The 14,209-nt window shown below is 40.1% G+C and overlaps 1 long non-coding RNA gene across 1 annotated transcript; it reads left to right on the top strand.

Moving 5' to 3' along the window:
• Nucleotides 1–9,956: 9,956 nt before the first annotated feature.
• On the top strand, nt 9,957–13,841 carry LOC141409640 (uncharacterized). Its single transcript, XR_012430815.1, has 2 exons — nt 9,957–10,047; nt 10,729–13,841. It is a non-coding gene; the product is annotated as an uncharacterized lncRNA (long non-coding RNA).
• Nucleotides 13,842–14,209: the final 368 nt, after the last annotated feature.

Below are 14,209 nucleotides of genomic sequence, written 5' to 3'. Positions count from 1 at the left end.
ATCCTTTGAGTTTTCTGCACATTCTTTTCCAAACAAGGCAGCCCTGCCAACTTGTCAACAGGGCATTTACTCTAAAAATGAAGTTACTTTATTTTTTGCCTGAGAATGCCCACGGTCACTTTCTCACAGACAAGAATGGAAGCAGGACTGTATCTTTTTTTTTTTTTTTTTCCCTGCGTCTTTAAATTAAGGGAGAGGGGGAAAAAAAATCTCTGTAAGCTAATATATACCTTCTTTAGTGGTTACTGTAGTGCTGCAAGTTTTTCTGATTTAGACCAGAGAAGAAGAAATGTCACCATTCTCAGCTGGTAAGGAAAAAAAAAAAAAAAAAAAAAAACCATGTAGGTGGATGGTGTGAAATTTAAGCAGACTTGGGAAAGAACTAATCCACATGTGGAGTTCTCCACTGGAGATGTGTTTTGACAGCTCTCTGGTAACATCCTGTTTTGGTTTGCCCACTTCATGTTAATGCAAGAGGCAGCATGTTATAGCTGAAACAGCAAGGGTTTTGAGGTCAAGTGTCCCAGCCCTGACACTTTTAGTTAGGCCAGTCACTTACTTCTCTGAGCTTCAATTTCTTCATCTGACAATTGGAGATCAAGATACCTAACTCAATGAGTTGCTGTGAGAAGTTAAATAACAATAAATATAGAAGTGCTTTATATCACTGCTTGCTACTTGCTATAGCTGTGTGACCTTGTGCAAATTACTTAATCTCTGTGCCCTGGTTTCTTCATCTGTAAAATGAGGGTAATAGTAGTATCCTTGCCCCTCTGAGTTGTGCTAATGATTTAATAAATTAAGATATGTAAAGTGCTTAGGATAATGTTTAGCACTAAATGTTTTCTGTGATTTCCATTTATTAGACGCTATACATGTTATTTTTCCAGATGTTCTTAACTTTATACTAACTTAAATAGAGCAAAACCTATATTTATAACTCAACTATTACTGAGTATTTTGTCCAAAGCACTAAGATAGGTTCTGAATACAAATATAAATTAGGTGGATGATGATCTATTTTGCAAAAGGAAATAGTAAGGCACTGCTTCAATTCAACAATTCGCTTTGACAGCACCCACTATTGTTTTCAACACAATGCAGAATATGAAGCATGAAACATATCCTCCAGGAATGTTTTAAATATATTCTTATTCTAATATGAATGCATGGTCATGATAGAAAATTTTAGAAAATATTGATAAGCAATAATAATAATGATGCTATAAAACTGAAATCACTACTATTGCACTCTATGCCACCACCAAGAGATACCAATGGTTTAAGCTATTTTAAATCAAAATTTAATTTTTTAATTGGTTGTTTGTTTGTGTGTGTATAAGTGTTTAGGTGCATAAAATTGGAATCAAATGGCTTTTAAAAATGTAATATATCATAAACATTTTTCCACATCACTAAGTATTCTCTCCCTTATTATTATATTTTACTTTTTATTTAGAAATAGTTTTGAAGTTGAAGAAGAGTCATACAAAGTTGTACAGACATACTTGGAGACTATGCAAAATTCTGTTTCTACTTGAACATTCACCCATTCTTTTTAGAATCTTTGGAGTATTTAACCTGCAGCAATGGTTACTATGGGGTTTAACGGTACTTTTGTATTTCCCCCAGGCCTTCTATGTTTATAATAACTGAGATCCTTTTCTAAAAAAGAGCTTTCCCTTTCTCCCACTTATGTATTTATTTAATCATTTATTCATTTATTTGTGGGATCATGGATATTTAATTTATTCTTTTAGTTATAAACTAACATTGTACTCTTATTATTTATTTTGTTGCTCAAATTGCTTCATGGGAGCTTTTTCAGATTGGTTCCTGCACATTTTTTATGTTATTTATTTATTTATTTATTTTTTAATTTCCTTACATTGAAACACCACAAGATATCCAGACTCATATTTGTTTCCATTGCCCCAGCCCTAGAATCAGACAGTTCTCCAATGATTCCTGGTTCCTATTATTGGAGGACAGTATTTAGAAACCGGTATCATTAGGAGTTAGGTGCTCTCCTTTTAACCGAGATATCATTGTTTCTAACCCCTTTCAGAGGATACAGCTTGGAGATATATGTGCAGATATATATCTGTGTGTGTGTGTGTATATACGCACGCACTAACTCATACACATAGATATATCTATATATCAATTTCTGTAAGTTTTCTGTAAATATTTATATGTATATGTATGTTTTAATTTTTAAAATTAAATTTTAATATATACAATGGATAATATACCATGGCCAAGAGGCAATGAACTAAGGAATGTAAGACTGGTTCAACTTTTAAAAAATCAATCATTGTAAGCTATTAACAGATTACAGAAGAAAATAGATGCAGAAAATGCATCTGACAAAATTCCACTTGTATTCATTTCTTTTATTTCTACAGCAAAGTAGAAATAAAAGAAAACTTGTGGCTGGGTGTGGTGGCTCATGCCTGTAATCCTAGCACTTTGGGAGGCTGAGGCAGGTGGATCACCTAAGGTCAGGAGTTCAAGACCAGCCTGGCCAACATGGTGAAACCCCATTTCTACTAAAAATAGAAAAAAAATTAGCTGGGTGTGGTGGCACACACCTGTAATGCCAGCTAAGTAGGAGAATCACTTGAACTTGGGAGATGGAGGTTGCAGTGAGCCAAGATCGTGCCATTGCACTCCAGCCTGGGCAGCAAGAGCAAAACTCCATCTAAAAACAGAAAGAAAAAGAAAGAAGAAAGAAGGAAGGAAGGAAGGAAGGAAGGAAGGAAGGAAGGAAGGAAGGAAGGAAGGGAAGGAAGGAAGGAAGGAAGGAAGGAAGGAAGGAAGGAAGGAAGAAGGAAGGAAGGAAGGAAGGAAGGAAGGAAGGAAGGAAGGAAGGAAGGAAGGGGAAGGGAAGGGAGGAAGGAAGGAAGGAAGGTTGCTTAAATTAATAAAAAATATCTACAAAAAATCTACATCTAACATCACAACATCACACTTAATGGTAAAAGATTGAAGACCTTTTCTCAGAGATGGAGAACAAAGCAAAGGTACCTTCTTTCACAATGTGCATTTAATATCACCCTGGGAATACTAGCCGTTATAATAAGACAAGACATAGAAATAAAGGGGATGTCAGCTCTATTCACAGATAACGTAACTATGTAGATTTCCTACATAGATATTTCTAAACAACTTACACACAACTTCCTAGAACTAACTAATGAATTTAATAAAGTCTCAGGATATGAAGTCAATGCATACAAATCAATGGTATTTCTATATAATAGCAGGAAAACTGGAATTCAAAATTAAAATAACAATACCATTTATAATAGCACCAAAAATCACGTAAGTATAAAACTGAAACAAATTATGTGGGATCTGTATGCTGAAAAGTACAAAACACTGAAGAAAAATCTGAGAAGATCCAAATAAGTGGAGAAATATACCATGTTCATAGATGAGAAGATTCAGTATGTTAAGACAGATGTTAATTCTGCCCAATTTGTTAGATTGATTCAGTGAAATTTCAATCAAAATTCTAGCAGTGTTTTATGTAGATGTTGACTGCTGGTTTCAAAATTTATACAGAAAGGCAAAGGAACTAGACTTGCCAAAAATTTTTGAAAACAAATAATATTGGGGGATCCTCTAATTTAAAGTGTTATTGTAATGCTACAGTAATGAAGACCATGGTAATGTAGAAACAACAGACACATATATCAGTGGAACAGAGAAGAAAAACCAGAAATAAACCCACATAAATACAGTCAACTGATTTTTGACAATGATACAAATGCAAGTCAATAGAGAGAAGAAAGTGTCTTCAAATAAGTGGCCTGGGAACAGCTGAATGTCTACATTTTAGTCTGTCTCGGCTACCATAACAAAATATCACAGACTGGGTGGCTTATAAACAATAGAAATTTATTGTTCACAGTTCTGGAAGCTGGAAATTCCAAGATCAAGGTGTGGGAAAATTTACTGTCTAGGGAATGCTGGCTTTCTAGTCCATAGACAACCATTATTTTGCTGTGTCTTCACATGGCAGAAAGGCCAACGAACTCTCTGGGTTCCCTTTTATAAGGACCCTCATTAACTAACCACCTCTCATAGCCTTACCTCCTAATACCATCACCTTGACCATAGCTGTCCACATACTAAAACGACAAAAAAGAACCCCAGCCTGTATCTCACGTCTCATATAAAATTAACTCAAAATTGATCATAGACCTAAACATAAAGCATAAAACCATAAAACTTTTTTGAGAAAAAAAAAAAAAAAGGGAGAAAGGGCACAGTGGCTCACACCTGTAATCCTAGCACTTTGGGAGGCCGAGGTGGGCGGATCACGAGGTTGGGAGTTCAAGACCAGCCTGGCCAATGTGTATATGACCTTGCGTTAGGCCACTGAACAAAGGTCAGCTTTGTAGTTCAGGAGACATTTGACAATGTCTGCAACATTTTTTATTGTTATACTTGGGGCCTGTGTGTGTGTTTGCACATGCATGCACACATGCACACTACAGATGTGTAGAGACCAGGCCAGGAATACTACTAAACGTCGTACAAGGCACAGGATAGGTCCCCATAACAAATAATTATCTGGTCTAAAATGTCAGTTGTGCATCTGTTGAGAAATCTTGAGTTAGGAAAACAGGTTTTAGATATGACACCAAAAGCATGATTTATGAAAGAAAAAATTGATAAATTGTATTAAATTTTTAAAAAACTTCTGTTCTGCAAAAACTTTGGTTCTTTGATTAAGAGAATAAAAAAGACAAGCCACAAACTAAGAGAAAATATTTTAAAATCACATCTGTCAAAGGACTTATATTCGAAGTATATAAAGAACTCATATACTCAACAACCAGAAAACAAAAAACCCAATTTTTCAAAACAAAAAATTGAATCAGAGTTTTTACTAAGGAACATATTTAGGCCAGGCGTGGTGGCTCACACCTGTAATCCCAGCACTTTGGGAGGCTGAGGTGGGCAGATCACGAGGTCAGAAGATTGAGACCATCCTGGCTAACACAGTGAAACCCAATCTCTACTAAAAATATGAAAAATTAGCCAGGCATGGTGGCACGCATCTGTAGTCCCAGCTACTTGGGAGGCTGAGGCAAGAGAATCGCTTTAACCTGGGAGGCGGAGGTTGCAGTGAGCTAAGATCACGTCACTGCACTCCAGCCTGGGTAACAGAGCAAGACTCCATCCTCCCTCTCCCACAAAAAAGAACATATTTAGATGTAAAATAAGCATAATAAAAAATGTTCTTTAGTAATCATTAGGGAAATACAAATTAAAACCACACTAAAACACCCACAACGTGCCTATTTGAATAGCTATAATTTTAAAGCCTGGCAATCTGAAGTGCTGATGAGAATTCTGAGCAATTGGAATTCATATACATTGCTGGTAGGAATGCAAAGTGGTACAGCCACTTTGGGAAACAGTTTGGCAGTTTCTTATAAAGTTAAACATATACCTACCATATGACCCAGCAATCTCATGCCTAGCTATATATCCAAAACAAAAGAAAAGATGTTCAAACTATAGGAACGGATTCTCTCTACCCTTCAAATTCTTACAGACTCCTATAACAAAAGGTAGATTAACAAGAGGAAAACAAACAAATTTAGCAACATGTATACCTTATTATACAAGGGAGATACCCAGAGAAATAAGTAAATCCCAAAGGTGTGGCTTTGATTTCAGGCTTAAATACAATTGTCTACTGAAATAAAGAGGGAAGGATGTGAGGAAGGACAGACATAAGGAGATGCCCAGGAAAGTGGGATAACAAGGGTAAGATTTCTTACACAGATATAAGTCCAGTGCCTTGTCCTTTGATAAGAGTCTCTAGTGATATAATGTTGTCCTTTTCTTCATAGACACCCTTACAAATGGAGATTTCCTTTATAGACATAAATGTCCTTTATAAAAGGGCAACTTCTACTCTGTTTTCAGATCTTCTTCTGTGTCTGCAGTTTCTCAAAATGATTAGCACAAAACAATCCATATGCCAAAGAAGCATGTTTTGGGGTGGCATATTCTGGTCTCCTACAATACAGAAACCTATAGGTAAATATTTGTAGCTGATTTAAAAATTGGAAACAACCTAGATGTACCTCAAACTGTGGTACATACATGTAATGGAATGCCACCGGCAGTAAACCTGAATGAATAATTGATTCACAAAACAACACAGATAAATCTTACCTGCATTTTGAGAGGCTGGACCCAGAATTGTTTGATTTTATTCATATGACACTCTGGGAAAAACAAAACTATAGGGAGGAAAACAGATGAGTAGGTAGCGGATCAGGGGTTGGGGGGTGGGTTGTCTATGAAGGAGTAGCACAAGGAAACTTTGGGGTCATGGAATTATTATGTATAGAATTATAGTGGTCCATAGTACAATTCTGTGCATTTGCCAACACTGATAGAACTATACCACAAGAAGTGAATTTTATTGCATGTAAATTTTTTTTAAAACTCAACCAGGATAAAGAAAACGTGGCACATATACAACATGCAATACTATGCAGCCATAAAAAAGAATGAGATCACGTCCTTTGCGGGGACAGTGATGAAGCTGGACATCATTCTCAGCAAACTAACACAGGAACAGAAAACCAAACCCTGCATGTTCTTACTTATAAGTGGAAGTTGAACACTGAGAACACATGGACACAGGGAGGGGAACATCACACACTGGGGCCTGTCGGGGGTCTGTCTCCCTCCCTTGTTGGGCAGGGGGAGGGAGGGCTTAAAACCTAGACGATGGGTTGCAGCAAACCACCATGGTACATGTATACCTATGTAAGAAACCTGCACTTTCTGCACATGTATCCCAGAACTTAAAGTAAAATTAAAACAACAACAACAAAACCTCAACCAGGATATGAGAGAAAAGAGGGAATGCAGATTGTGATAAATGCATTTTACTATGTCACAAATTAATCATATAACTTCCCTGAAAGGGATGGGGAAGAAGTAAGCTGACCTGAGTAAGCGTCAACTAATTAAGGGTTTCCAGAAAACCCTTCAGCTCCCCTAAGTAACTTTGGAAAACAGCACCGGACCTGCGCCAGTGAAACCTGGTGCCATGCAAGCCCCCACGTCCCAGTCTCCAGGCTGGAAACTGTGGACAAAACTTTTAAGATGCTCCAACACCAGCTCTATTCTGTGCCTTCAGATTTTGAGCCCGTTGTTTGTTCTGACACTTTAGCTCTCTAATAAGTTCAAAAAAAGTTCTGAATTTGAAGTTAACTCAGTGACCTTCATTGTAAGTGTAAGAATGATGTCTCTTCTATCTCTCTACAGAGTGGAAGTCGTTTCTTTCCATTTTTAATGGCTGAACTGTATTTCATTAAATGAATGTGTAATTTACTTTATTTAACCAATCCCAATCACTTACTATTGTGCCTCTAGGCAATTTTCCACTCTTTGCTATTATAAACAAAGTTAATTGACCCTTGTAAGCATCTTTGAGATGCTATAAAGGAATACCTGAGGTTAGGTAATTTATAAAGAAAAAAGGTTTATTTGGCTCATGGTTCTGCTGGCTGTACAAGAATCATGGCGCCAGCATCTGATTCTGTTGAGGACTTCAGGTTGCTTCTACTCACCGTGGAACGCAAAGGGGAACTGCTGTGTGCAGAGATCACAAGGCAAGAGAGCCAGCAAGAGACACAGGAGGAAGGGGCAAGGCTCTTCTGAACAACCAGCTCTTGTGAGAACTAATAGAGTGAGAATTCACTCATTACCATGAGGATGGCACCAAGCCATTCATGAGGGACCTGCCCCCTTGACCCAAACACCTTCCAGCAGGCCTCACCTCCAACACTGGGGCTCAAATTTCAACATGAGCTTTGGAGGGGTCAAATATTCAAACCATAGCAACGGGAGAAGACATTTCCTTATGAAGAAGCAATATACATTGAAATACAACCTATAGAATTGATATAGACATTATTCAATCTGCAGAAGCACATGTTGGGACTGAAAAAGGATCACACTAATGAATTCTGTCATAGATGTGTCTCTTGTTCTCATTTTAGAATAAATGATATCCATATCAGATTATCTGGGTGATTAGCACAATGGCTTTGATTTAAAAATATTAAGCCTACATATTGGCTGTTCCCTGATGCTGACTGCTATAGCCTATGTGCTCTACCCATCCCAGAAAGGGAACCTCTCCTTCACCCAAACAGGCAGCTGTATCAGTGTTTGGGTGAAAAGGAAGATGGATTTCAGCTGCCCTAAAAAACAAAGAAAAGTTGAAGATGGCTTCTTCCCCTCCTCCCCCTCCTCCCCCTCCTCCTCCTCCTCCTTCTTCTTTCTCTTCTTCTTCCTCTACCTCCTCCTCCTCCTCTCCCCACCTCTGCTCCCCTCCTCCTCCCCCAACTCCTCCTCTTCCTCCTCCTTCTGTGAAATAAGCCTGACTTACTGGTAGGAGAGTCTGTCTTGAATCAAAAATGGGTTGACTGGGCATGGTGGTTCACGCCTGTAATCCCAGCACTTTGGGAGGTTGAGGCGGGTGGATCACTTGAGGTCAGGAGTTTGAGACCAGCCTGGCCAACATGGTGAAACCCTGTGTCTACTAAAAATACAAAAATTAGCCGGGCGTGGTGGCAGGCACCTGTAATCCCAACTACTCTGGAGGCTGAGGTGGGAGAATGGCTTGAACCCGGGATGGGGAGGTTGCAGTGAGCCAAGATCATACCACCACACTCCAGCCTGGGCGACAGAGCAAGACTCCATCAAAAAAAAAAAAAAAAAAATGGTTAACTGAATTACAACAGGAAACATCTCCAGTGACAGCCCAGCTTGCTCCAGGTCCCAGTGGGCGAAGAGAGCATCTCATCCCTACTTCCTTCAACTCTGGACTTAACAGGTAGCTACCCTAAGGTGCCCTGGCAAAGTGATCTGGACCTTGGGATTTCTCCTTTCAGGACTGCCTAAAGAAGAATGAATAGTTGCCAAAGGAAGAAGCAGTAATCAGGAACCCTGTCTGTAAATGTAGCTAATTTCTATTTAATTGGCGAGTAACTACATTTAAAATAAACACTAGTTGGTAATCAAAAACAGGAGGTTAAAGGATAGGCCATTGTAGAAGCCAGAGAGAATTACTAGGCCAAAACAAAGCTGGGGGAGAGTGGAGAGACTCGCTGCTTCAGAGAAAACGTGGTCAGGAGAAGAGGAATTGTCGCTGCTGTGGGCCTCACAGATCTCATAAAGATTTATATCTGGTTTTATTTGTGTTTGTTAGTCATCAACGAAACTGATTTTAATCACCAACTGGTCTTTAATTATAAAGCATTCATTCCTTTATTACATAAAAATTAAAAACACATGTAAGAGGCAATTTTAAAACTATCAAACGGGATGAGTTTGGCACATCCTTGTGCAACCCCAGAGAAAGAGGCAGAGATTGGACAGGTTTCCAGAAAACCCTTCAGCTCCCCAGGCATTTGCTGAACCCCTGGCTGCTGGCAGTATGGGATTTCAGGCAACCGCGGAGACTGCTCCCCTCCAGGAGAAGAATGTGGAATCCGCAGAGCTGGGTTAAGGCACATCCGCTGCCAAACTGTCTCCAGCATGTGTAATCCCTGCTTTTCGGCACCACCCAAGATGTACTAATGCTCTTTGTAAAGACTCACTCCCGTGGCCTGTGGGGTTCGGCCTTGAAAGAGGGGGTGGGAGAGGAAAGGAAAGAGAAGGGGAAAGGGTAAGAATGGCTGAGTGAGATCCCTAGGCTGTGAGCAAGTTCTTCAAATTGAGTTTTCCTTTGAGGCAGACATTTTCCAGTTAAACTTTAAACTCAAACGCTTGTCCTATTTATCTCCAAAATGCAGGCTATGTGTCTCCCTCCTAATTAGCATGAAATTATTTCTTCTTTTTCCTTCATTAGAAATTAGGATTGATTTTTTTAAAGATAAAATTTGTATTCCTGCTTAATTTTTAGACTCATTTGGAAGCAGTGCATTTTTATCAGAGGGACTGAAAAGCCTTTCGAGAATCAGTCAAGAAAAAGGAATGTGCATGAGAGTCACGGTGAGTAGCACTTCTCATCAAACTAGCTGCCCAGGGGTGTTAAAGTGCTTTCTAAAAAGGGAACTAACAGGGCTGCTCACCATTTACTGTTTTCTAAGAGCCTTAGCTAAATTAATCATAGCACACACCAGCCCTGTAAGGTAAAATGATTCCTGGTGTTTTGAAAGCAATCAGCGATCCACAAAAAGGGAGGTAATGTCCCCCAGAACCAAGATTAAAACTCCGACGTTGAGGGAATCTCCATTCCCTTCCTGTCATCAAAGGCCAGCTTGTTTGTGTCCAAGCAGGGTCTTGGGTGAGCCAAGCTCTGTTAAAGTGGCCACAGGAATGAGAGGCCACCACACAAGTGAGGATACTGGAGACAGTCTGTCTTCTGGGGCTGTGTGAATGCAAGTTTAGTGGTGGGGGCTGTCACATTATAAGTGGACAGGTGTGAGTCCCAGGCCTCCTGCTGGGAGACTCAAACCCAGCTGAGGCTTGCCCAGGAGGGGCTGGCTTCATCCTGGGCCACCCACACACTGGCAGGCCTGTGCACATGGAGGCCAGTTCCCTTCCTGCATTAGCCATGGCATGGATTCCTAGTCACATCTGTACAGCCAGAGCAAAAGCCTGTGATTTCCATAGAATCCAGTTCTTTGAGTCAGAACTCCAGATAAGTGTTTGTTTTATTTTTCTTTACAGGTCACATCATGTGATTGTGGGGAAAGCCTGGCCTATCATGGAGGGAAGAGACTGGGTGAATTATTTGAAAAGTAAGCCTGTGAATTGCTGTGGAGGAACAACAGCCTGCCGCTTATCTGGAGCCTTTCCAAGGAAAAGCAAAGGGGACCCCAGAAGGCTTCCTGGGAGACAGTTTAATTCTGAAAACAAAGCAGTACTTCACCTCTTGTGTGTTGGGTAGAGCTGTAAAACAGAACACAGTCAAAATAGTCATTAGGGCCACATCAATGTCTGCCCAAAGTCAGGCAGGCATTCCCAGGAAGCTGGGGGGCTGTGGCAGTTGCACACGTCAACCTCCTTTCTCCATTGTCACACAGCAGAAGAGCGTGTTCCATTCCACTGAAGTTGGGGTGGGGGGGTTAAATAATTTATTGACTGAAAACTGGGGGCCTGAGTTAGATGGTAAACAAGTTTAGAGTGCTGCTTTTTGTTTCTTTTTAAAGTTATGTTTGTTTTATATATTGAAGTGCTTAAAATATATTTTAAAAATTCAAAACACCCCAGAAATTCAGCAACTTGAGGAGACAACAGTGACGAGCATTTTATGGCAACATTTGGACACTTGAAAGATTATTTCAGGAACCTTAATGCTGATAAATGAGAGAAGGGACAACTTCTAACTATAACATGTCGGCACCTGAGTACAGAGATCAAAACAAGAGCGAGCATTTCAAATTCATATTGTGAAGCACCTACAAAAAGATTATTCTGTCAGCCTTCACAATGTGGACAGTTCATCTTTTCATCTTATCAAATAAAAATATACCCAAATTCTTGAACAGACATTCAGTTAGGAAAAGGGGGGGGGGTGATGAAATGTGTTCTCATTCAGCAAACACTTTGCAGATATTTCTAGTCAAAGATCCCTGTGGTCTAGGCTAGTGAGAGAAAAACGTGCCCTCTGCCCAGTGACAGCGGCTTCACGGGGATCAGCTTTCACCAATGCAGGCAGGGGAACAAAGGGCAGCTTCATCTGCCTGCATCCCACAGGCCCTTGTGCAGAGGAGTTCCATTTCAGTGCCCATCACATGACCTCTCAGGCCAAAACCCTTTTTAATAATTCTGATTTTGAATATCAAATGGAAATGAAAAGTACATTTAGGAAGGAAGGGCTCTATCCTTATTGAAGAACACGCTCTATGCAAACAGGTTGGGCAGGCACTAGTTCTTGTAGAGCTGTGGTTCTCAGCTTTGGCAACACGCTGGATCACCTCCTCTAAAAGGTACCGATGCCTGCTTTCCTCCCTCCTCTGCCCCTAAAGAAAGTAGAATTTAATTGCTCTAGGGTGTGGTCTGGGCATCAGGAAATTTTTTTTTTTTTTTTTTTTTTTTTTTTTTTTTTTTTTTTTTTTTAAGACAGTCTCACTGTGTCGCCTAGGCTAGAGTGCAATGTGCAATCTTGGCTCACTGCAGGCTCTATCTCCCAGGTTCAAGAGATCCTTCTGCCTGAGCCCCCCTAAGTAGTTAGGATTACAGGCACACACCACCACACCAGGCTAATTTTTGTATTTTTTTGTAGAGATGGGGTTTCACCGTGTTGCCTAGGCTGGTCTTGAACTCCTGAGCTCAAGCAGTCCACCCGCCACAGCCTCCCAAAGTGCTGGGATTACAGGCATAAGCCACAGTGTCTGGCCAGCATCAGGATTTTTAAAAGCTCTCCAAGTGTAGTCAAGGTTGAGAACAGTTGCTATAGAGTGATTTAATACAGCATTCAAGGCCTCTCATAATCTAGCCTCAGCCTAATATTTCCTTCCCCCACCCCATCTCAGCCTGTACATAAGCCATAGAGACATTCTCACTGGTCTCTGAATGTACTTGGCTCATTCATATTTCCAGGCTGTCTTGCACATGCATTGTCTGACTCTGGACACCTAAGAAAAGCTCAGCTCCAGTGTCCTCTGCTCTTCTGTGAAACCTCTCCCGTCAAGCCCACCTTCACTACTAGGTCACTCCTTGCTCCTTGATCAGATGGAAGAATGCTTTGTGCATGTCTCTGCTGGAGCCCTTCTCACTTTACATTAAAGATATCTGTATCCAGGTCAGCCCACTCCTCTTCCCCAATAGTATGTGGATGCTTTGTAGTTTCAGCAATAAGCACAGGGCTTGGTTTCTATGAATACTTATTGAGTGAATGGATGAATGAATGAATGAATGAATGAATACCAATCTTGTACATTGTTGATGTTCACCACATTGAACCCAGTTCTCAAACCAGGATCACTTGGGAGATTCTGAGTCAGTAATTTGAAGGTCTGTATCATTCTTACTCAAAGTGTAGTCCATAAGCCAGCAGTTGTTATATTATCTGGAAGCTTGTTGCAAATGCAGAATATGTATTTCAACAAGATCCTCAGGCAATTCATATGCACATTACACTTTGAGCTATATTTTTAACAAGCTCCCAGGTGATTCCTTTGTAGCCTGGCTGCCGACTCGCATTTGGTAACCACTGTTCTAGACCTTCGTTTACTGAATGGAGTGGTCCCTGTGTGATTGCCTGGAGGTTTCTTCTAGTCTCCCATTTTTCTTCCTAGTTAACAAAGCCCAAATTTTGTTTTGAAGGGTGATCAGCCCTTCACCCACCAGGCCTTTTGCTCAGGGAAGCTTGATCCCACCTTTAGACCCCATATTGGGACTGAGTAGTCCAAAGGCATATCCCATTCCCCTGGTCAGGGATTAATTTAGGGGTAGACATGTGACCAAATTCAGGTCAATAAAATGTGAGTCTGCAGGGGCAATCTAGAAAAAGTGTCCTCTTCCTTAAGAGAAAGCCACAGAAGGGGGAAAAAAAATGTCTCAGGACATTGTCCTGCCTAAACATGATGCCTTGGACATTCTGCTTCTGTCTTGCTACCTGCAACACAAGGAAAGCCAACACTGAGGGGTCACAGCAGAGGGACAGAAAGCACCTGGATCTTATGACATTGTTGAGCTCTTTTGTCTCTTAACTTCTAGTTATGAGATGTAACTATTTTACTGTTAAAGTCATTTCTGTTCCTTGCAACCAAAAGCATTCATTGTTATACTGAATATAGTACCATATTTATTCAATCAATAAATGCCTGGCAAATACCCAAGTATGAGTAATTGTAATTTGTCTCCCAGCTATTCTTTCAAGTAAAAGTGATGTTCCATGACAAAACCGGCTAGTTTAGCTTGTAACACAAACAACTGCACAAGTGCTTTTTCCTTGAGACAAATACTGTACTTTCATATGCAACAGATGTATGTGCTTTATGCACGTTCCCATTTCATAACACAGAGTATTAGAAACATGTATGCTTCAGGGTTGAGATCTCATAAAATGAGTAGTTTTCACAGCTTCATTGAGGACACTCTTAAATGAAACTGGCAGGGCTTTTTTCTTGAGTACTATGAAATGGGTGGCAGTAAAGAATACAATAGCTATTAATATAGTTTGGTGCTACTGCCTTGAAATATG

The sequence above is a fragment of the Macaca fascicularis genome, chromosome 2 (genome assembly GCF_037993035.2).
Source record: "Macaca fascicularis isolate 582-1 chromosome 2, T2T-MFA8v1.1".
Taxonomy (NCBI): Eukaryota; Metazoa; Chordata; class Mammalia; order Primates; family Cercopithecidae; genus Macaca; species Macaca fascicularis.
This window is presented reverse-complemented; position numbering and strand designations above follow the sequence as displayed.